Source organism: Bufo bufo, chromosome 6 (assembly GCF_905171765.1).
Source record: "Bufo bufo chromosome 6, aBufBuf1.1, whole genome shotgun sequence".
In the NCBI taxonomy this organism is placed as follows: Eukaryota; Metazoa; Chordata; class Amphibia; order Anura; family Bufonidae; genus Bufo; species Bufo bufo.
The window spans coordinates 278,905,234-278,928,805 of NC_053394.1; the positions used below are offsets into that span (position 1 = coordinate 278,905,234).

General features: G+C 45.7%; 1 long non-coding RNA gene across 1 annotated transcript; it reads right to left on the reverse strand.

The window, feature by feature from the left end:
• Positions 1-15,525: 15,525 nt before the first annotated feature.
• On the reverse strand, positions 15,526-23,147 carry LOC121004670. The gene is made up of 3 exons (XR_005779806.1): positions 23,138-23,147; positions 22,967-22,974; positions 15,526-15,702 (listed from the first exon to the last, which is right to left on the reverse strand). It is a non-coding gene; the product is annotated as an uncharacterized LOC121004670 (long non-coding RNA).
• Between the last annotated feature and the right edge of the window lie 425 nt (positions 23,148-23,572).

The following is a 23,572-nucleotide window of genomic DNA, read 5'->3' on the forward strand; positions in this document are numbered from 1 at the left end:
TGGCTAAGTTGCTAGTACTACAGTCACTTCCTTTCCATATTGTGGACTCTGGACATTTTAGAGAACTGATGGCTTGTGCCCACCCAAGGTGGAGAGTCGCAAGCCGTCATTACTTCTCTAAAAAACCTATATCAGCCCTGCACACATATGTTGAGCAGAAGGTGGGCCAGTCCTTGAGCCTGTCTGTGTCTAGTACAGTTCATGCCAGCACTGACGTGTGAAGCTGTAACTATGTCCAAGGACAATATATGTCCTTTACAGCCCACTGCGCAAATGTGGATACGGCTAAGGCATACCAGCAAGTTGGCCAGTTGATGGCAATACCGCCACAGCGTTGTATTGTGGGATTTCTAAGCCAATGTCCTTCTCTGCCTCCTCATCCTCCACCTTTTCCTCAGCCTCCACTGTAGGCACAGTTCACAGTGGTCTGCCAGCATATGATCTGTGCAAAGCACGGCGTTGTCACATGGTTATGCACCTGGTCAACCTGGTCAAACGAAGTCACACCGGGGAGAAACTGCTCCGTGTCATCAACCAAGAAATTTAATACTGGCTGTCTCCTCACCAACTGGAAATAAGAACCATGGTCACCGATAACGGGAAGTGTAGAATGTTCATCTATGATGCTGTCCATTTTTGCTGATGATTAGGGTTGAGCGAACCCGAACTGTAAAGTTTGAGTTCGTACCAAACTTCAGGATTTTTTGACCCCAGACCCGAACATTTCAGTAAAAGTTCAGGTTCGAGTTCGGTGTTCGCCGATTTAATGACGCTTTTTGAAAGGCTGCAGGGCAGCCAATCAACAAGCGTTTAACTTGTGTACCCTTAGAAGCCATCACAGCCATGCCTACTAATGGCATGGCTGTGATTGGCAAGTGCAGCATGTGACCCAGCCTCTATATAAGCACGTCACTCTGCTCTTACTATTGGAGGGATAGGATGCTGCTGCTGTGAGGGAGAGAAAAGGAAAGAATCTATCTGATATCACATCACAACTTGTTTTTCACTCTGCGATCTACAGCGATTTTGTGGGTTCAGTGCAAAATTTTTGTACCCTGCACTGAGCCCAGTCACACAGAAAGATACGTTTTATCCGCCTGTTAGTTAGGTGGGGCATTGGTGGCCATTTTGTGCAAGTTCAGTACACCAGCACTGCATATGTGCCAGGGACAATAATTTAATCCTGTTCTTTTCGTTCAGTGGGCAACATATAGCCATTTTTTAAGTGCACCTGCACTGCATATGTGCCAGGGGAAGGAAAAATAATATAGGTAATCCGTCTGAGTTCAGGGACCCGGGGGTGACATATTCACAGTCCAAGTAAATCCATTTGTTAGATTCTGTGGGGACAAATTATTTATTTTTTGCTAAAAAGTACATTTGCGCCCTGCACTGCATTTGTGATAGTGAACGAAAATCAGTTAAATCCATCAGTTTAATTGTGGGTGAAAAAAATCTTATTTTTTTTTCCATAAAGTACCTTTGTGGCCTTTGCTGCATTTCTGACAGTCCAATATAAGCATTAAATACTGCAGTTATATTCTAGTTTTTAAAAAAGACCCATTTTGTGCTAAATACTACATTTGCGGCCTTTGCAGCATTTCTCAGTCCAATACAAGCTTTAAATACTGCTGTAATATTGTGGTTTAAAAAAACACCCATTTTGTGCAAGATACTACATTTGCGGCCTTTGCTGGATTTCTAAGAGTCCAATACAAGCGTTAAATACTGCTGTTATATTCTGGTTTTAAAAAAAACACCCATTTTGTGAAAGATGCTACAATTGAGGCCTTTGCTGCATTTGTGACAGTCCAATACAAGCGTTACATACTGCTGTTATATTCTGGTTTAAAAAAACACTTATTTTGTGCAAGATACTACATTTGTGGCCTTTGCTGCATTTCTGAGAGTCCAATACAAGCGTTAGATACTGCTGTTATATTCTGGTTTAAAAAAATATATAATTTTGTGCAAGATACTACATTTGGGGCCTTTGCTGCATTTCTGAGAGTCCAATACAACCAGTCAATACTGCTGTTACATTGTTGGTTGACAAATTAAAAAAATTTGTGACAGTGAAGTAATTGTATAAAATTCGCCTGTAACACTGTTGTGTGACCTCAATAATTTGTTCCTCTTTATGACACCGGCAGTGCCTTACTGTCTGTCAACTTAATTGTTCACTATTGGCGGTTACATTGTCTGATATAAACCATCTGTTAGTTTGGTGGGTGAACGCAAAGAATGAAGAGAGCGTCAAATAAGGGACGTGGCCCTGGTCGTGGTGCTGCTGGTGTTGGTGGAGCTCCTGTTGCAGGGAGAGGATGTGATCCATCTGTGTCAACTACACGCACAAGATAAACATCTTCCGCAGGTGCGAGTAGGCGACAGAACCTTCAGCGTTATTTGGTAGGGCCGAATGCGGCTCTACGAATGGTGAGGCCAGAACAAGTACAGACAATAGTAGATTCAGTGGCTGACAATGCCTCCAGTTCCTTCACATTGTCTCCCACCCAGTCCCTTGCTGAAAGATCAGAGTTGGCACCTGCAGCCCATGGCCATCAGTATTTCACCTCACCCCCTTGCAAATCAGCCAAGCAGTCTGAGCCCCAAGTCATGCAGCAGTCTCTTCTGCTTTTTGATGACTCTGCTAGAGCAGGGTTTCCGTGGGCCATCCACATAGCCCTGCCCCAGAAGTGGAAGAGATTGAGTGCACCGATGCCCAACTACTTATGTTTCAGGATGAGTACATGGGAGGACCACCGCAGCATGTCTCGGATGATGATGAAACACAGGTGCCAACTGCTGGGGCTTTCTGCAGTGTGCAGACTGACAAGGAGCGCAGGGGTGAAGACTGGGTGGAAGATGATGTGGAGGACGATGAGGTCCTCGACCCCACATGAAATCAAGGTCATGCGAATGACCTGTCTAGTCAGAGGAAGAGGCGGTGGTCGCACAGAGCCACCAGCACAGCAAAGAGGGAGAAGGGTACAAAAGCGGAGCGGCCGTACCCTAGAAAGTACTCCTGCTACTGCCCACCGCACCAAGGGACCGAGCACACCAAAGCCAGCTTCAAGGATTTCCCTGGCGTGGCAGTTCTTCAGACAATGTGCTGATGACAAGACACGAGTGGTTTGCACGCTGTGAAATCAGAGCCTGAAGCGAGGCATAAACATTCTAAATCTGAGCACAACCTGCATGACCAGGCATCTACGTGCAAAGCACGAGCTGCAGTGGAGTAGACACCTCAAAAACCAAGAAAGGTCTCTGGCTCCTCATGCTTCCTCTTCTGCTGCAGTCTCGGCCTCTTCATCCCCCTCTGGAGTGACAGTGGCACCTGCCACCCCGCAAACAGAGGATGTGCCATCAACTCAACCACCTGGGTCACCAAACATCTCCACAATGTCCCATGAAAGCGGACAGCTGTCTATCTCCCAAACACTGGAGCGAAAGAGGAAGTACCCCCTACCCACCCATGATTCCTGGCCCTGAATGCCAGCATTTGAAAATTCCTGGCCTTTGTAATTCCGTCTGGTGGAGACTGAGAGTTTTAAAAAGCCTTATGGTTACTTTTCCAGGCAAGCCATCCCTTCCCTGCACAACCAAGTGGGGGACAAAATCAGGTTGCACTGCGCAATGCCATCTGTGGTAAGGTCCACCTAACAACGGATACGTGGACCAGTAAGCACGTTCAGGGATGTTATATCTCCCTAACAGCACACTGGGTAAATACAGTGCTGGCTGGGCCTGAGCTGGATAGCAGTTTAGCGCATGTCCTTCCACCACAGAGGATTGCAGGGAGTTTCGCTTTGCCTCCTGTTGCTTCCTCCTCCTACTCCGCATCCTCATCCTCTACCGCCTCCTCATCCGGTCAGCGTAACACTTTCACCACTAACTTCATCACAGCCAGGGGTAAACAACAGCAGGTAGTTTTAAAACTTATCTGTTTGGGGGACAAACCCCACACCGCGTAGGAGCTGTGGACGGGCATGGAACAACAGACCGATGAGTGGTTGGTGTCAGTGTGCCTCAAGCCAGGCCTGCTGGTGTGCGATAATGGGCAAAATCTCATAGCAGCTCTGGGACTAGCCTGTTTGATGCACATTCCTTGCCTGGCGCATGTGCTGAATTTGGTGGTGCAGAAATTCCTGAAAAATTACGCCAATATTTTAGAGCTGCTGCAGAAAGTGCGGGCCGTCTGTGCGCACTTTCGGCGTTCTCACCCTGCTGATACTTTCCTGTCAGCGCTGAAGCGTAACTTCGCCCTTCCCACTCACCGCCTCATATGCGACGTGCCCACAACGTGGAACTCCACCTTGCACATGCTGGACAGACTGTATGAGCAGCAGCAGGCGATAGTGGAGTTTCAGCTGCAGCACGCACTGGTGAGTCGCTCTGCGAAACAGCACCACTTCACCACCAATGAGTGGACCTCCATTTGAGACCTGTGTGCCTTGTCGCGTTGTTTCGAGTACTCCACCAACATGGCCAGTGCCGATAACGCCGTTCTCAGCGTTACTATCCCACTTTTATGCTTCCTTGAAAAAAATGCTTCGGGCGATGATGGAAGAGGATGTGGCATGGGAGGAAGAGGGATCATTTACAAGGGTTTCAGGCAAGTCATTCACAAATGGCTCTGAGGGTGGGTTCCTGCACCAACATATGCCAGGTACACAATTGTCCAGCCAGGGCACAGTTCTGGAGGATGACGAGGTGGAGGTGGAGGAGGAGGTGGAGGAACCGTATTCACAGCAAAGTGGCACCCAAGACAGCTTTATGGGCATCACTGGTGCGTGGCTGGGGGGATACAGAGGCCTCTGGGCAGCATGGCACACATGAGCGATTATATGCTGCAGTGTCTCTGCAACGACCGCCGAGTTGGCCACATTCTAACTTGTGCTGATTACTGGGTAGCCATGCTGCTGGATTTCCGTTACAAGGACAACGTAGCATTCTTAATTCCGTCACTGGAGCGTGATAGTAAGATGCGCAAGTACAAGCGCACGCTGGTAGACGTGCTGCTGATGGCATTCCCACCTGACAGCGGGGGCACAGTGGAAGTACAAGGAGAAGGAAGAGGAGGAGGAAGAGGTCACCAACGCAGCTGGGGCACCGCCAGCACCTCAGAAGGTAGGGTTAGCATTGCTGAAATGTGGAAATGCTTTGTCAGCACGCCACAACAGCTAGCACCACCAGCTGATATGGAACGTCTTAGCAGGAGGCAGCATTTCAGCAACATGGTGGAGCTGTATGTGTGCACACGCCTACACGTACTGAATGATGGGTCTGCCCTCTTCAACTTCTGGGTCTCCAAATAGGCACATGGGCTGAGCTTGCCGTTTAAGCCTTGGAGGTGCTGGCCTGCCCTGCAGCCAGTGCATTGTCTGAATGTGTGTTTAGCATGGCAGAAGGCGTTATCACAGACAAGCGTAGCCGCCTGTACACATCCAATATGGACAAGCTCACGTTCATTAAAATGAACCAGGCAGGGATTCCACAGGACTTGTCCTTACCTTGTGCAGAATAGACATGTACAGTCGTGGCCAAAAGTTTTGAGAATGACACAAATATTAGTTTTCACAAAGTTTGCTGCTAAACTGCTTTTAGATCTTTGTTTCAGTTGTTTCTGTGATGTAGTGAAATATAATTACACACACTTCATACGTTTCAAAGGCTTTTATCGACAATTACATGACATTTATGCAAAGAGTCAGTATTTGCAGTGTTGGCCCTTCTTTTTCAGGACCTCTGCAATTCGACTGGGGCATGCTCTCAATCAACTTCTGGGCCAATTCCTGACTGATAGCAACCCATTCTTTCATAATCACTTCTTGGAGTTTGTCAGAATTCGTGGGTTTTTGTTTGTCCACCCGCCTCTTGAGGATTGACCACAAGTTCTCAATGGGATTAAGATCTGGGGAGTTTCCAGGCCATGGATCCAAAATGTCAACGTTGTGGTCCCCGAGCAACTTAGTTATCACTTTTGCCTTATGGCATGGTGCTCCATCGTGCTGGAAAATGCATTGTTCTTCACCAAACTGTTGTTAGATTGTTGGAAGAAGTTGCTGTTGGAGGGTGTTTTGGTACCATTCTTTATTCATGGCTGTGTTTTTGGGCAAAATTGTGAGTGAGCCCACTCCCTTGGATGAGAAGCAACTCCACACATGAATGGTCTCAGGATGCTTTACTGTTGGCATGACACAGACAGGACTGATGGTAGCGCTCACCTTTTCTTCTCCGGACAAGCATTTTTCCAGATGCCCCAAACAATCGGAAAGAGGCTTCATCAGAGAATATGACTTTGCCCCAGTCCTCAGCAGTCCATTCACCAAACTTTCTGCAGAAGATCAATCTGTCGCTGATGTTTTTTTTGGAGAGAAGTGGCTTCTTTGCTGCCCTTCTTGACACCAGGCCATCTTCCAAAAGTCTTCACCTCACTGTGCGTGCAGATGCGCTCACACCTGCCTGCTGCCATCCTGAGCAAGCTCTGCACTGGTGGCACTCCGATCCCGCAGCTGAATCCTCTTTAGGAGACGATCCTGGCGCTTGCTGGACTTTCTTGGACGCCCTGACGCCTTCTTAACAAGAATTGAACCTCTTTCCTTGAAGTTCTTGATGATCCTATAAATTGTTGATTGAGGTGCAATCTTAGTAGCCACAATATCCTTGCCTGTGAAGCCATTTTTATGCAACGCAATGATGGCTGCACGCGTTTCTTTGCAGGTCACCATGGTTAACAATGGAAGAACAATGATTACAAGCATCACCCTCCTTTTAACATGTCAAGTCTGCCATTTTAACCCAATCAGCCTGAAATAATGATCTCCAGCCTTGTGCTCGTCAACATTCACACCTGAGTTAACAAGACGATTACTGAAATGATCTCAGCAGGTCCATTAATGACAGCAATGAAATGCAGTGGAAAGTTTTTTTGGGGATTAAGTTAATTTTCATGGCAAAGAAGGACTATGCAATTCATCTGATCACTCTTCATAACATTCTGGAGTATATGCAAATTGCTATTATAAAAACTTAAGCAGCAACTTTTCCAATTTCCAATATTTATGTAATTCTCAAAACTTTTGGCCACGACTGTACAACCCTTGGGTCCTATGGGTACATTAGCTCTTAGCCGAGGAGTGGCTGATTTGTGTTTTGGACCTGAATGTAAAGATTGTGGGGGAGATTTATCAAAACTGGTGTAAAAAAAAACTGGTTTAGTTGCCCATAGCAAACAATTAGATTACACTTTATTTTTCAGAACTCCTTTCAAAATTAAAAATAAAAACTGATTGGTTGCTGTGGGCAACTGAGGGCTCTTTCACACTTGCGTTGTTCTTTTCCGGCATAGAGTTCCGTCGTCGGGGCTCTATGCCGGAAAAATCCTGATCAGGATTATTCCAATGCATTCTGAAAGGAGAGAAATCCGTTCAGGATGTCTTCAGTTCAGGACCGGATCGTTATTTGGCCGGAGAAAATACCGCAGCATGCTGCGCTTTTTGCTCCGGCCAAAAATCCTGAACACTTGCCGCAAGGCCGGATCCGGAATTAATGCCCATTGAAAGGCATTAATCCGGATCCGGCCTTAAGCTAAACGTCGTTTCGGCGCATTACCGGATCCAACGTTTTGCTTTTTTTGAATGGTTACCATGGCTGCCAGGACGCTAAAGTCCTGTTTGCCATGGTAAAGTGTAGTGGGGAGCGGAGGAGCAGTATACTTACCGTCCGTGTGGCTCCCGGGGCGCTTCAGAGTGACGTCAGGGCGCCCCACGCGCATGGATGACGTGATCGCATGGATCACGTCATCCATGCGCATGGGGCGCTCTGACGTCATTCTGGAGCGCCCCGGGAGCCGCACGGACGGTAAGTATACTGCTCCCCCGCTCCCCACTACTACTATGGCAACCAGGACTTTAATAGAGTCCTGGCTGCCATAGTAACACTGAACGCATTTTGAAGACGGATCAGTCTTCAAATGCTTTTAGTTCACTTGCGGTGTTACGGATCCGGTGGGCACTTCCGGCAAATGGAGTACACGACGGATCCGGACAACGCAAGTGTGAAAGAGCCCTAAGCCAGTTTCCTTCACACCAATTTTGACAAATATCACTTAAATGTTTATTTTGTGCAACACGATAAAGAACAGGCAAAGCCCTTTTTGAATTGGACTTCTGGGCTACTGTCTCTGACTGCATTTGATCCCATTTTGCCCATCACTACAGAGTTAATTGCTAATTCCCACTATATATGTATAGGTAGACAACAATAATTGTCATCCTAGCTTGCCATATAAAAAATCAAACTAATCTGTGCTTCATTCTATTGATTGTTCTTCTCTCTCCCTTGTATTGATTCTTGTCCCCCCTGCCCATAATTCAGATTTTGTAGCGTTCACAAAATGAGCGGAAGCGAGAGTAGAGTAATCAGCACCGCGTAACCTCCGGCCGAGCCGCGAAGTGGAACCACAGTGTCCTCTCTAAGCCGGTATTTCATGTGACTTAAATCCAATTTGTCTTGCGCTGGCGAGAATACAATTGGCCTTAATGTATTAACAACATGACTTTACCTGTCACTTCTATTCTTTGTCACTTTTGTCAGCTCAAGCATGGCTGCGGACAGGTGCAGTCCATAAATTATGTCATTTTTATTCAGAACCTGAGTGGCAAGAGATTCATTTACAGTTACAGATGAGATGATCTATTTATGGGTCCAGTATTTCATGCCCCTTTGATACAGTATGTTTTTTTTTTTTATGCTGTATTATGTTTTATTATTCTGTGGTCTGTAGTTTGCAGCCCTGGAATGGTTGGGCAATTATTGCATCACCTGCCCTGATGCTAGATTACAGTATAAGTATTATAAATGTAAGGTACTAAATTGTCTACCACAGTGGACATTCTATGTGGAAATGTGTTTATTCTATGGTGTGACAGCTTTTAAAACTGTGCTGTACAATGCATTCCAAAAGTTTTCATATCCTTTCACCTTTTTCACATTTGATATGTTGTGGCCTTGTGCTAAAAACAAGTGCTAGGGACAGTGCTCAAGAAGCCTTTAATTGTGGAATATTGGATAGTAAGAGTGCAGGGACAGTGTAGGAAGGTCACAGGGAGTTTTTATACACTGTAAGGTGAGCAAAGGGAGACTGCAGGGTCTGTAAACTGAAGCTGAAGGGATTAATCCCTGTATAGGGCACAGAGCTATCTAATTGAACAGTGTCCACCTTGTTTAATAATTTCCTTTAGGCCTTGATTCTCAAATTGGGGTGAATAAGCTGTCTAATACTACTGTTATTGGGGTGCCCACCTAGTTTAATAGATCAGCAATTATATTACACAGTGATTCTTAAATTGGGGTGAATAAGCTGCATAATTTAACTGTTTTTGGGGTGTCTACCTTTTTAAATAGATAAGCAATTCTATTACGCCTTGATTCTCAAATTGGAGTCAATAAGCTAATACTACTGTTATTGGGGTGTCCACCTTATTTCATAGATAAGCAGTTCCATTAGGCTTTGATTCTCAAATTGGGGTGAATAAGCTGTCTAATACTACTGTTATTGGTGTGTCCACATTGACATTGAATAAGTTATTTTACATATACAGTTACTGTTACTGTACTATATGTCATACAAAGAGATGCTAGGGCCCTCCAAAGGAACAGATAGTGGCAAAAAGTAGCAGCAGACCAGAGCTGCCACTCATCCAGCGGTCGTGTTTTGACAACCTATCCCTCTGTCTTCAATGGTTGACACCCAGAGCCAGGAATCGGTGGGTTCCTCTGACACCACACTTAGTTGGCATGCTAACAAGCTCTGTGGCCTCACCTGTAGTGTTGATCGAGCATACTCGGCCGAACACCATTTTGACTCGAGCATCGCGGTGTTCGGCCGAACACCGCGTGTGCTCGAGCGTGATGCTCGAGTCAGTGTATTTTAATCTAATTCAGCGTCTATTTCTGAAAAGTTTATGCTGGGATTTGAACTCACAACCTTCTACATTAGAGCCAAGAACCTTAACCACTATGCTATAGAGCTGCATGTTAACCTGCAGTTAAATATAAAATGATACTTCTGCTGTATAGGAATACTTACTGCATGAGAAACTACTATGAGGTTTTTCTGACACAGTTTATCATTCAGCTTTATAGCTGAGTGGTTAAGATTCTTGCCTCTAATGTAGAAGGCTGTGAGTTCAAATCCCAGCAGAAACTTTTCAGAAATAGAGGCTAAATTAGATTTAAATGCACTGGGTGTCACGGATGAAGTTAGCAGATAGCTGGAACATATAAATAAATGAGCGACTGGCTTGATCCCAAACTAAGAAGCTTATAGGTGAACCCTATAAAACCCTAAGAGCTCTCCCTGACTGCTATACACATGCAAGGGTCTGTATGGTAGACGATTGCATGCCCGCGTACCTAATACTGTGTGACACCTGAAAACCCTATGATAGTGAGGGGACACTACCACCTGCACTTAATACGGACGGAGTCAGGGTCACCTAGAATCAAGCCAGAAAGGAAACACAATAAAGTAAATGACTTATCTGAACAAACTGCAGAAGCAGCCTCCAGCAGTGAACACCTCATCCAGGAAGTAGTATAAACCGCAAAGTGAGGCAGTACGGGAGGGATTATAAAGGAAGACGATTAGTTGAAATAAGTGACACCTGGCAGAAGGAAAGGAGATGAGAAAGTGAAACCAAAACAAAAAACATCATACAAGAGGTAGAGAAGAACGTCTGCCAGATCTTCTCACAGAACTGGCGGTGACAGTACCCCTCCCTCTACGGGTGGACTCCGGACACTCAGAGCCCACCTTCTCAGGATGAGACCTATGGAAAGCCTGAGTGGCGAGTGGCCTTAATATCCGCCACTGGGACCCACATCCTCTCCTCAGGACCATAACCCTCCCAATGAACGAGGTACTGAAGAGAACCGTGGATAATGTGCAAATCCACAATCCTAGAGACCTGAAATTCAAGATTACCATCAACAATAATCAGAGGAGGAGGCAAAGAGGAGGGTACAGTGGGTTGGACATAAGGTTTTAATAGGGACTTGTGAAAAACATTATGGATCTTCCAAGTCTGAGGAAGATCAAGATGGAAGGCAACGGGATTGATGACGGACAAGATCTTGTAAAGCCCAATAAACTTAGGACCCAACTTCCAGGAGGGAACCTTCAGTTTGATATTCTTTGTAGACAACCACACCAGATCACCCACATTCAGGTCCGGACCAGGCACACGTCTCTTATCCGCCACACACTTATATCTCTCACTCATCCTCTTCATATTGATGAGGAAAATCTCTCCTCATCAGGTAAACCAGAAGACCCCTCTCCGGAGAATGTCCCAAACTGCGGATGAAACCCATATGCACCAAAAAATGGTGACTTATCAGAGGACTCCTGGCGATGGTTATTTAAAGCAAACTCAGCAAGGGACAAAAAATAATACCAATCCTCCTGATTCTCCGCCACAAAACAGCGCAGATATGTCTCTAGATTCTGATTGACGCGTTCGGTCTGACCATTCGACTGCGGGTGAAAAGCAGAAGAGAACGACAACCGAACCCCCAAGCGAAAACAGAAGGCCTTCCAGAATCTGAAAACAAATTGCGTGCCCCTATCAGAAACGATGTCTGAAGGAATGCCATGCAATTTAACAATATGATCAACAAACGCTTGCGCCAGCGTATTAGCATTGGGTAACCCAGGAAAGGGAATGAAATGTGCCATTTTTCTAAAACAGTCCACTACCACCAGAATCACAGTCTTCCCCGAGGAACGAGGCAGGTCCATAATGAAGTCCATGGACAGATGCGTCCAAGGACGGGAAGGAATGCATAATGGGAGGAGAGAACCCGATGGCCGTGAATGAGGGACCTTGGCACGAGCACAGGTCTCGCAGGCTGCCACAAAACCCTCAACTGTCTTACGAAGAGCCGGCCACCAGAATCTCTGAGCAATGAGATCCACTGTGGCTCTACTCCCCGGGTGTCCAGCAAGGACAGTATCGTGGTGCTCCTTAAAAACCTTGTGTCGTAAAGCAAGAGGCACAAACAACCTCCCAGGAGGACAAAGATCAGGAGTTTCTGCCTGGGCTGCCTGAACCTCTGCCTCCAAATCAGGATAAAGAGCAGAGACGACCACCCCTTCAGCCAAAATGGGACCCGGGTCTTCAAAGTTCCCCCCTCCCGGGAAAACAACGTGACAGGGCATCCGCCTTCACATTTTTAACCCCAGGGCAGAACGTAACAACAAAATTAAATCTAGAAAAGAGCAAAGACCATCTGGCCTGTCTCGGGTTCAGACGCTTGGCCGATTCCAAGTAGGCCAGATTCTTATGGTCGGTAAACACGGTAATAGGGTGTCTGGCTCCCTCTAACCAATGGCACCATTCCTCAAAAGCTGATTTAATGGCCAACAACTCCCTATCTCCCACATTGTAATTTCTCTCTGCAGAGGAGAGTTTCCTTGAGAAAAAGGCACACGGTCGCCATTTGGCAGGAGAGGGACCTTGAGATAAGACCGCACCCACACCCACCTCAGAAGCATCCACCTCAACAATAAAAGGTAGAGAGACATCAGGTTGTACCAAAATGGGAGCGGAAGCAAAACTCTCTTTAATACTAGAAAAGGCTTTAAGCGCATCTACCGACCACAAGGAAAAATCCACCCCCTTTTTAGTCATATCAGTGAGTGGCTTAACAACAGAGGAATAATTCAAATTGACCTTTCTGTAATAATTGTCAAAATCCAAAAACCGCATCAGCGCCTTCTGATTCTCAGGAAGCTCCCAATCAAGCACAGCGCGGACCTTCTCAGGGTCCATCCGAAAGCCAGAAGCGGAGAGAAGAAAACCAAGAAATTGAATCTCCAGCACCGCAAACACACATTTTTCGAGTTTAGCGTATAATTTATTCTCCCGCAGAATCAGCAAGACCTGACATAGGTGGTCCCGATGAGTCTTGAAATCAGGAGAAAAAATCTAAATGTCATCTAGATACACTAGTACAAATTTCCCCATTAAATGATAAAAAATGCTGTTCACAAAATGTTGGAAGACGGCCGGAGCATTCATCAAACCAAAGGGCATAACCAAATTCTCGAAATGACCCTCAGGGTTTTTGAAGGCCGTCTTCCATTCGTCCCCTTCCCTGACCCTGACTAGGTTGTATGCCCCTCTTAAATCCAACTTAGAAAAAACTTTAGCCCCAACAATCTGGTTAAACAGGTCCGGGATCAGAGGAAGCGGATATGGGTCACAAATCATGATACGGTTCAGCTCCCTGAAATCCAGACAAGATCTTAAGGAAGCATCTTTTTTCGTAAGAAAAAAAAAAACAGCGGCAACAGGTGCCTTCGAGGGTCGGATATATCCCTTTCTCAGGCTCTCAGAGATATAAGTACGCATAGCGACTCTTTCAGGTTGGGAGAGATTGTATAGTCGTGATTTTGGCAGCTTGGCGCCTGGGATGAGATTAATAGGGCAGTCGTACTCCCGGTGAGGGGGCAACTCCAGGACACCAATCTCGGAAAACACTTCCGAAAATTCAGAGAGAAAAGATGGCACAGTCTTGGTAGAAACCTCTGAAAGAGACCCCGTGAGGCAATTCTCTCTGCAAAACTCACTCCAACCATTTTTTTTTGCCTTGCTTGCCAATCAATGGTGGGGTTATGTTTAATGAGCCAGGGTAGCCCCAACACTAGAGGAGTAGGTAATCCACTTAAGATGAAACATGACATATCCTCAACATGAGCGTCACCCACAGTCAAACGGATATTGTGAACTATGCCCTTTAACGATCTTTGAGAAAGTGGAGCGGAATCGATAGCAAAAAAGGGTATATCCTTTTCCAAATTGCATACCTGGAAACCATGCGTTGTTGCAAATTGATTATCAATGAGATTGACAGCTGCTCCACTATCTACAAAAATCTCACAAACAATGTTCTTGCTGTCTAGCGCCACCCTGGCAGGCAGGAGAAAACGGGAACTACAAGCAAACGGCAAACCTTCAATTTCCGCATCAACCTTGTCAATAGTAGCAAATGGAAAGTTTTTTTAGGTTTTTTGAGGTTTTGTTTTGTTTTTATTACCCTCAGAAAACGCCATAAATCTCTTAGAGGGGCAAACATTAGCCAAATGATTTATACCCCCACAACAGAAACAAGCCCTCCTCTGAGAGCTGAATCCTCTACTATCAGAGGAAAGCAAACCCAGCTGCATCGCCTCCTCCTCAGAGGGGATTGAGACAGACTGAGACCCCTGTGCACTTGATGAGACAGCCCGACTGTCTTTGGGCTGAATATGACAGGAAAGAGTAGTCTCCTCTCTCTCTCTAAGACACCTGTCAATACGAACAGCTAGAGACATGGCTGACTCTAACGACGCTGGTCTCTCATGAAAAGTGAATGCATCTTTCAATCTTTCCGAAAGACCATGGCAAAATTGACTTCGGAGTGCAGCATCATTCCAACCAGTATCAGCTGCCCATCTCCAAAATTCAGAACAGTATATCTCTGCGGACTGTTTACCCTGGCATAAAAGACGCAGTTTAGATTCAGCCAGAGCAATACGATCCAGGTCATCATATATCTGCCCCAGGGCTACAAAAAATGTATCCACCGATTGGAGGGACCGTGCCCCCTCCGGCAGCGAAAAGACCCAAGACTGAGCGTTATCCCTGAGCAGCGAGATGATGATCCGCACCCTCTGCTCCTCATCACCAGAGGAATGGGGAAGTAGGCAAAAATTCAGTTTGCAAGCCTCTCTAAAGCGAACAAAATTCTCACTACCCCTGGAGAACGTTTCCGGGAGTGAGATCTTAGGCTCGGACCAAACTCCATGAACTCCAGCAGAACTGCTCACCGGAAACTGAGACACAGTTTTACGGAGATCTGCTACCTCCAGCGAAAGACCTTGCATGCGGTCAATCAAGGATGAAACCGGATCCATGCTTAAGACGGTTATTGCGGTTTATAATGTCACGGATGAAGTTAGCAGATAGCTGGAACATATAAATAAACGAGCGACTGGCTTGATCCCAAACTAAGGAGCTTTTAGGTCAGCCCTATAAAACCCTAAGAGCTCTATCTGACTGCTATGCACATGCAAGGGTCTGTATGGTAGACGATTGCATGCCCGCGTACCTAATACTGTGTGACACCTGAAAACCCTATAATAGTGATTGGACACGACCACCGGCTCCCTGCACTTAATACGGAAGGAGTCAGGGTCACCTAGAATCAAGCCAGCAAGGAAACACAATAAAGTAAATGACTTATCTGAACAAACAGCAGAAGCAGCCTCCAGCAGTGAACACCTCATCCAGGAAGTAGTATAAACCGCAAAGTGAGGCAGTATGGGAGGGATTATAAAGGAAGACGATTAGTCAAAATAAGTGACACCTGGCAGAAGTAAAGGAGATGAGAAAGTGAAACCAAAACAAAGAACATCATACAAGAGGTAGAGAAGAACATCTGCCAGATCTTCTCACAGAACTGGCGGTGACACTGGGTGTCCCCAAGCACTGCTTCCATATAGGACATAGCTATATATGGAGTCAGAGTAGGGACTCCTAAGTGTGGACTCACACTGGGGGAATCCCCCACTGTACAGCAATCTTCTGCATAGACCTCAGTGGGACCTGGCACCCTCCCCTCTTCAGAGCATGGGGTGCTTGGTTTAATGCTCTAGCACCCAAACATCACAAAAAGTGTTCTACTCGAGCACCCGAGATCCCCTGAAGACGCCATATCTATGGCGAAACATGTTGGGAGGCAGCGCTTAAGATTTTAGACCACAGTGGGCCTATTATGAAGGTGCTAGCTACGGAATAGTAGATCATAGCTCAGCAAGTGACTGCGCCGCCAGGACAGCACAGAGAGGGACTGAGCTGTAATCTGAACGCCACTGAACGAACCTCAGTAATAGGATAGGCAGCAGGCAGCTACAGCAGCACTTGCATCACTATCAATGTCATAACACAGTGCATATAAGCACCAATACCGTACAGCCTGCTGACAATGTGTAACAACTGTTGCAAATAGTGGACACTGGTATTCATTTCAGCACACAAAGAGGCAATTAGCCAGCTGAATAAAGCTACAGTTGCCATTGCCAAACGGCTGTCAGTAGACCAATATATCTAGTGCAGCACCGTCAGGCCCACTGGTGATAGTTTTAAATTTATAATTTAAGTAGGCTAGTTATTAGTTGTCATTATTTATTAAATTTAATAAAATAAAAGTTAATTTTTACCACAAATAAAATCACAAAAAAATAAACAAGTGCACGTCAAGAGCAGGCAACCAATGGTCTCATGACCAAATGTAAAATACGAACATTCAGTGTCAGCACTGCATCAAGGAGGGCTGACCAATGCGCCCTGCATGGCGCATGTCTTTAATTTGGTTGTCACCCGGTTCCTGAAGTCTTCCACCCAATGGCAAAAACATCTTGAAAATGTTAAGGAAACCGTGCATGCACTTCAGCCACTCTTACTATGTAAAACATGCCCTTCTTGAGCTGCAAAAGCAGAATGGTGTTCCCCTACATCTAATCATATGCAACATTTCCACACATTGGAGCTCCACCCTCCACATGTTGGACCGAATGTATGAGTAGAAAAAACCCATGACCGATTTCTTGATGATGCAGATGGACAGAACTACTCACCGGTATAACTTTGATGTTAGACAATGGCAGATCATGATTGACACCTGCTGTTTGCTCGGGCCCATTGAGGAGGCCACTTCATTTTTCAGTTGCCAGGACTATGTGATCACTGGTGTTATTCCACTCCTTCACGTCGTGGTGGGGATGCTGATAAATCTGACAGGTGAAGGAATTGAAGATGTGGCACCTACATCTTACAGCCACTTGAACCCTTTGGAGGCTGAACTGGCACAAAAGAAGCATGAGGAGGAGGACATAAATGTTCAGGAATTTGTATACAGACCTAGGTAGTATATCTGCCCAAGCGACATGAGAGGAGCAGGATGAGCTAGAGGATGATGACGAAGATGACACAGATGACGCAAATGGCCAGATGCATGCTGAGTTGCTTGCTTAGTGCTTGCAGAGGGATGACTAATGGCTCTCCACAGGGTGACCCTCACTACTGATCCTAAATGGAGGCCTTTTTACACTTTTTTAGAGGCTTGAAAAACCCAACTACTAATTAGACATCCTTTATAGTCAGCTGGTTGATGTGTACACAAGCCATCACCCATCCTCACGAAGGTCTAACCGGGGGACCCTCTAAGCTCACCCTCCACTGCCATGACTGCTGGAGGGGGGGGGGCAGGAGCAGCACCAGCTTCATCTTGAGTCTCAAGTCTCTGAACACGTTTCTTCACCCGTCTACTGAAGAAACCGGTCGAGTTTGCCAGGGGCAAGCTTTCCTGTCCGAGTGTTTAGTGTAGCGGGTGACATAGTTACCCCAAAGAGAACTCGCCTTTCAACACAAAATCATTCTGGCAGTAATGATGACTGTAGTGTGCTGCCACACTAGAACATTGTGACAAATCGCCTGTTACTTCAGCCCAAGTGCTGTTGCCACTATTCTGATGCTGTCACCTGCCTGATACAACACGTTCGCTGCCTCTACTGCCATCTGCCCCTACTGTGATCTGCCACCATCATGTGCTGTTACTGCCACTGCTGTTTCCTCCACCTCCCCATTTTGTTCCTCTGCTACTATTGTGACTCTTCCTGCTGTTTGCCACCCTCACTACTCTGTTTCGGGGCCAATATTGTTACTCTTCATGCTGATGCCACCCTCACCAGTCTGTTCCAGGGCCATTATTGTGACTCTTCATGCTGTTGCCACCCTCACCACTCTGTTCTGGTGCCACTATTGTGACTCTTCATGCTGTTGCTACCCTCAACACTCTGTTATGGTGCCACTAGTGTCCCTGTTTGGCTATGTTGACATCACCATTTATTTTTCAGTTCTTCTGATCTGTCAGAAGAACAGAAAAATAGGGGGGGAAAAAACAGTTCCTGTCTTTTAAGCATCCAGAAGACCTCTATCACACGATCAGTATTTTGCATTGGGATTTGTCATGATTTGGAAGGCAAAAGCAGGAGTGAGTCGACAACACAGAAGACATGCAAATATGTCCATCACATGTTATCTCTGTTTTGGACCCACTCCTGTTTTTGCCTTACCAATACTGATCAAATACTGATGCAAAAATCTGATTCAGTACCGTGTGATAGAGACCATTAAAGTTCTGCATGCAGGACTCTTTTCCATCTGAATAAAACCGATTTTTACCCACTCCTGTTTTTGCCTTACCAATACTGATCAAATGCTGGCCAAATACTAACAGTGTGAAGGCAGATGCTCAAACTACAGGATCTGTTTTTTTTGGGCTGTTATATTGACCGATTAGAAGAATGGAAAAATAAACAGTAATGTGAACACAGCCATACTGCTGACACTCTCCCCACTGTCATGAGGCCACTACTTGAATTTTGGGCCACTGAACGGTTAACTCCACGCTGCTATATTAGACAAGACTATAACATTGACCTGTAAGGTGGAGTTCACCCTTCTGTTATTTGGTAATTTATTTACATCACTTATTGTGAGGAAAATTCATATTTGATGATGAGTCAGGTTCAGAAGAATGAAGGGCAGTGAATGAAGAAATTCGGGAATGTGATAGGCCAATGTGTGTTTTTAGGGAACTCCTAAAACTGTAGATGTTGTGAATTAACCTAATTGCTTGGGACAGGGTATTCCAGAGATCTGTTGCAGCTTGGGATACGTCTTGAAGACGGGAGTGAGAGGTTCAGATAATGGAGTACTGCAAACTTCAATATTACTTATAGGCATACATTGCTATTGGGGAAGATTTGCACTGTAAATTGTTAGGAATTATGTTTTGATACCTTTGGGTGTAGTATAACTCCCATTTTGCACGTTAGTAAAGAGAGCTCTCTGGTCTATTGTCTTTAACTTTCCTGGTTACTGATTCAGCACTAGTCGCTGGCCATAGCACCTAGTTCTCCTGTCTTGCACCCATACCAAACACATAGCAACAAGGGCATCCCAACTACCATCAGGCAGGAGCCCTAATATCAGGGTGTGCCCCCTGGGAAGAAAGGTTGCACCCTCTTGCACTGCCCGGCCCTAGTGAGCCTTGGTGTGAGGACTGCTGCTGTCATTTATGTGAATAACTTCTGCAGCCAGAGCCACTACCTCTCCCATCCTCTGTTCCTCCCAAGCTGTGGCATATACAGCCAAATAATCTGGTCCCTGGAGTGGCGGACCAAAAGAGACACGTTGGCAGAGCCTCTGAGGCTGGAAAGCTGGGCACAGAAAGCAGCAGAACTCCACTGGGGGATAATCTCGTTGGTGGCACCAAAAGTTATATGTATAGGAGAGACACCAGAGTGAGACACATGAGGAGTGAGAGGAAACAAAAAGTAGCATGAAGGAAAGCAGGGGAAGAAACAATTCATTGAAGCATTGAAATCATAAATTCTGGGGCCCATTTGTGGGCGATGATTTACTAGCACTCACTTCCGTCTCCTCCCAGTGCCTTCTAGTCCTCTCGAAGGTTCTGTCCAGTTCTGCAATATTGTAAGACTTGGTGATCATCCAAAGACACAGGCACTCAGTTCTAAGCTGCATACTGCCATAATGAAAGCCTTTAAACCTGAATTTCTATTTTCCTAGTCCTCCTTCTCTATCATATACCTCTTAGTTTACTGATCAACTTCCTGGGACACCTTCTATTCTGTTAAAGTAGTTGCCCCATGAAAAATATTCAGCAGTTTTCAAACCAGCACATAGATCCAAATAGTTTTGTAATTGCATGTGCAGCACGCCAGACCTGCAGGGTATTGCAATTGTGAGGTCACGGTTAATGGCAAGTGAGGGTTACTCACAGTTCTGTAGGAAAACCCTGGGCAGGCGTACAGCAGTGAAGGAGAGGCTGGCACAGGAGTCCTCTGGGGCACACACTGTATTTAGGGACCAGGCCTGGTGGTGGATGAGGTGCCCTGGATGTTGCAGGTGTTTTATGTGCCTGGGGCATGGTCCCTTTAAGAAACGTGACGCCAGTGCCTGTAACGGTGGCACACCGATTTCTAGTTGTAATAAGTGAGGTACACAGATGGTATGGTAACCAAACTTTGCTTTTCTTGTAAACAGTTCAACTTTGTACAGTTCGGGTACAGTTCCACATTGAAACAGTAACGATTAGCAGGCTTTTTATAAATGGCAGATAATGTTCTTTGCAAGATACTCAGAGGGTAAAAACAATACTCCAGACCAGGCTGTTCTATTCCTCAGTTGTTCTGGCTGGCTATATTCCAAGGCCCATATGCCCTAATGCTGGCTTTTATCCTTGGGAAACAATCGTCCTCAGGTATATATCCCTTGCTTTAACTTAATGATTCTTCTGCCCTTCAGCTTACTTGTTTAGCTGGAACACTGGCTCTGCTCTGCTTGAGGGAACTGTAGGTTTCTCCCAGGAGGCAAACTCTTCTCTTGGGGTTAATCTTCTGAGCTAACAGAGGCTCAGGAACTTCAGGCAGGCTAGCCTACACTACTAGCCACCTGGAATGCACTAACTCTCTCCTGTCTGGGCCTACCTATATATACTAAGTGCTCTCTAGCTCCCTCTAATGTCTAGGAGGCTGAACTACACCCTAACAGGACTGACACCCAGATAACACAGGGAAATGAACATAACACATCACATTAATGCATTAGACATATTAACCCTTGTGTAGTGCCCACCTTTACCTAGTGCAACACTACACATGTAATTAAACATTTTGGATAGCTACTGAACTATGCAATAAAATATATCTGTATAATGCCACCTGCTGTTTGTTCTTTTTCCTGTTTCTTTGTCCTGCTCACTAAGAAGGCCATGCATGCTCAGTTTCATCCTTTAGCTGCCTCCTGAGCTGTGCTAGTGTCACGAACGTACCGAGACATACGGACGATCTCAGCTGAGTTCATGGTGCTTCCATAGCCTCTTTGAAGTTAAGTCTTTCCTTTCCCTTTTGTATTTTGTTTGGGTTCTGTGTGTTGCATTTCCCTATTGTTTATATTAGGCCTGAAGTAGACTCCTGTTTGTCCTTCCTTTTGGAGTAACAGGTAGTCTCGTCCCTGCCATTAGAACCAGGGTCCTAAAGGGCTAGATAGGACTCTAGGTATTCCTGCGAATGACCTTTTGGGGTCTGTTCATACTGGTAGTCAGTCAGGATTTTGGTTAGGGTTTTCACTAGTAGGTGTCCATCTTCATTCCCTAGTTCTTGGGCCTGATTCCCTGTTCCCCTCCTTCCTTCCTATGCTTGGTGTGGTGTTTCCTTCCCACACCGAAGCGTGACATTATAAACCGCCAAAACCGCCATTTTTTGTTTGTGTGCAGCCATGGATTCTATTGCTGCACTGGCAGGTCAGCTGCAAGGGCTGTCTTTGGAGGTAGCTCACCTCCGCACGACTGTCTTGCAGATGCAGAGATCACAGGCTGTTGGTCCTGGTGGTAGTGGTGGAGACCAGGCCTATCTGGAGCCTCAAGTTGCTCTCCCAGACAGATTCTCTGGAGGACGTGATAATTTTATTATGTTTAGCAAGGCGTGCAAACTGTATTTTAGGCTACATCCACACTCATCTCGGGATGAGAAACAGCGACTCAGTCTGGTTATTTCCTTGCTTAAAGGGGATGAGCAGTCATGGGCTTTTTCTCTGCCGACCAGATCAGTCTCTCCATTCGGTAGATGCATTTTTTTAAGCTTTGAGTCTTATCTAGGATGATCCGGATCGGACCTCTGAAGCTGCGTGGCCTTCGTCAGAGAGATCGTTCTGCAGAGATGTATTGCTCTGAGTTTAGGAGGTGGGCTGCGGATATGGAGTGGAACGATCCTGCCCTCCATAGCCAGTTTTGTCAAGGGTTATCAGAGAGGCTGAAGGACGCTTTGACCTTTGATGAAACCCCAGTGTCTCTGGAGGCTGCTATGTCTCTGGCTATACGCATTGGTAGACGCCTGAGAGAGAGATCTAGGGGCCCCCACTCTTAGGACGTACTATCACATGATGTGAAAGAAAGTTACTGCAGCTCTCACTTGCAACCTCCCAATGGAGCATGGAAAATAAGACGTGGACTCGGTCAGATGCAAGGTACAATGAAAACGAGTGGAATCCAGCTCCACATAAAATGTACTTTAATCGGCTTCTATTAAAATCCAGACATCAAAAATGGACAAATATGCTGTGACTAGGGTTGAGCAAACCCGAACTATAAAGTTCGGGTTTGTACCGAACTTTAGGATTTTTGGACCCTGGACCCGATCCCGAACATTTCAGTAAGGTTTCGGGTTCAGTGTTCGTGATTTCTTGGTGCTTTTTGTAAGGCTGCAGAGCAGCCAATCAACAAGCGTTTAACTGTGTGACCTTAGAAGCCATCATAGCCATGCCTACTAATGGCATGGCTGTGATTGGCCAGTGCAGCATGTGACCCAGCCTCTATATAAGCTGGAGTCACGTAGTGCTGCAGTCACTCTGCTGTGCTTAGTGTAGGGAGAGGATACTGCTGGTGCTTTGAGGGAGAGAATAGGACAGAATCTGTGATCAGAACTCCAATTGAACTCAACGATCTACATAGATTTAGTTGTGTGGGTGCAGTGCACAATCTTTTTACCCTGCCCTGAGCCCAGTGACAGAAAAACATAACTTTTATTTGTCTGTTAGTTAGTTAGGTGGGCGGCGGCGGCCATTTTATGCAAGCTTAGTGCACCAGCAATGCATCTGAGCTTTCGTAACATTCAAATCCAAGTTTGAAATACTGCACTAATCTGGTTTAAAAAAAAACACCCTTTTTTGGCAATATCCAACATCTGATTCCTTTGCAGGATTAGGCCTTATGCACACGACCGTTTTTTTTTGCGGTCCGTAAAACGGATTTCCATTGTTCCGTGATCAGTGACCGTTTTTTCTTCCGTGGGTCTTCCTTGATTTTTGGAGGATCCACAGACATGAAAAGTGAAAAAAAAAAGTCAAGTTTCCATTGAAAATGATAGGAAAAACGGACACGGATCACGGACACGGATCACGGACGCGGATGACTATCTTGTGTGCATCCGTGATTTTTCACGGACCCATTGACTTGAATGGGTCCGTGAAAAATATAGGACAGGTCATATTTTTTTCACGGACTGGAAAAACGGATCACGGACGCGGAAGCCAAACGGTGCATTTTCCGATTTTTCCACGGACCCATTGAAAGTCAATGGGTCCGCAAAAAAAGCAGAAAACAGAACAACGGCCGCGGATGCACACAACGGTCGTTTAAGCTAGAAATACAGCCATAATTTTTTGGGTTTTTAAAAACACCCTTTTTGTGCAAAATACACTATTTTACAGCCCTAGCTGCATCTGCACGTGTGAAATTCAATCGTTATATACAACTTTCATATTCTGTTATTAAAAAAACAACCTTTTTTTGCAAAATACTTGCTGCATACTTGCAGCTCTTGCTGCATCTGTGATTGGTAAAAACAAGTTTTAAAAAATTAAATAATTTTCTGGCTTTG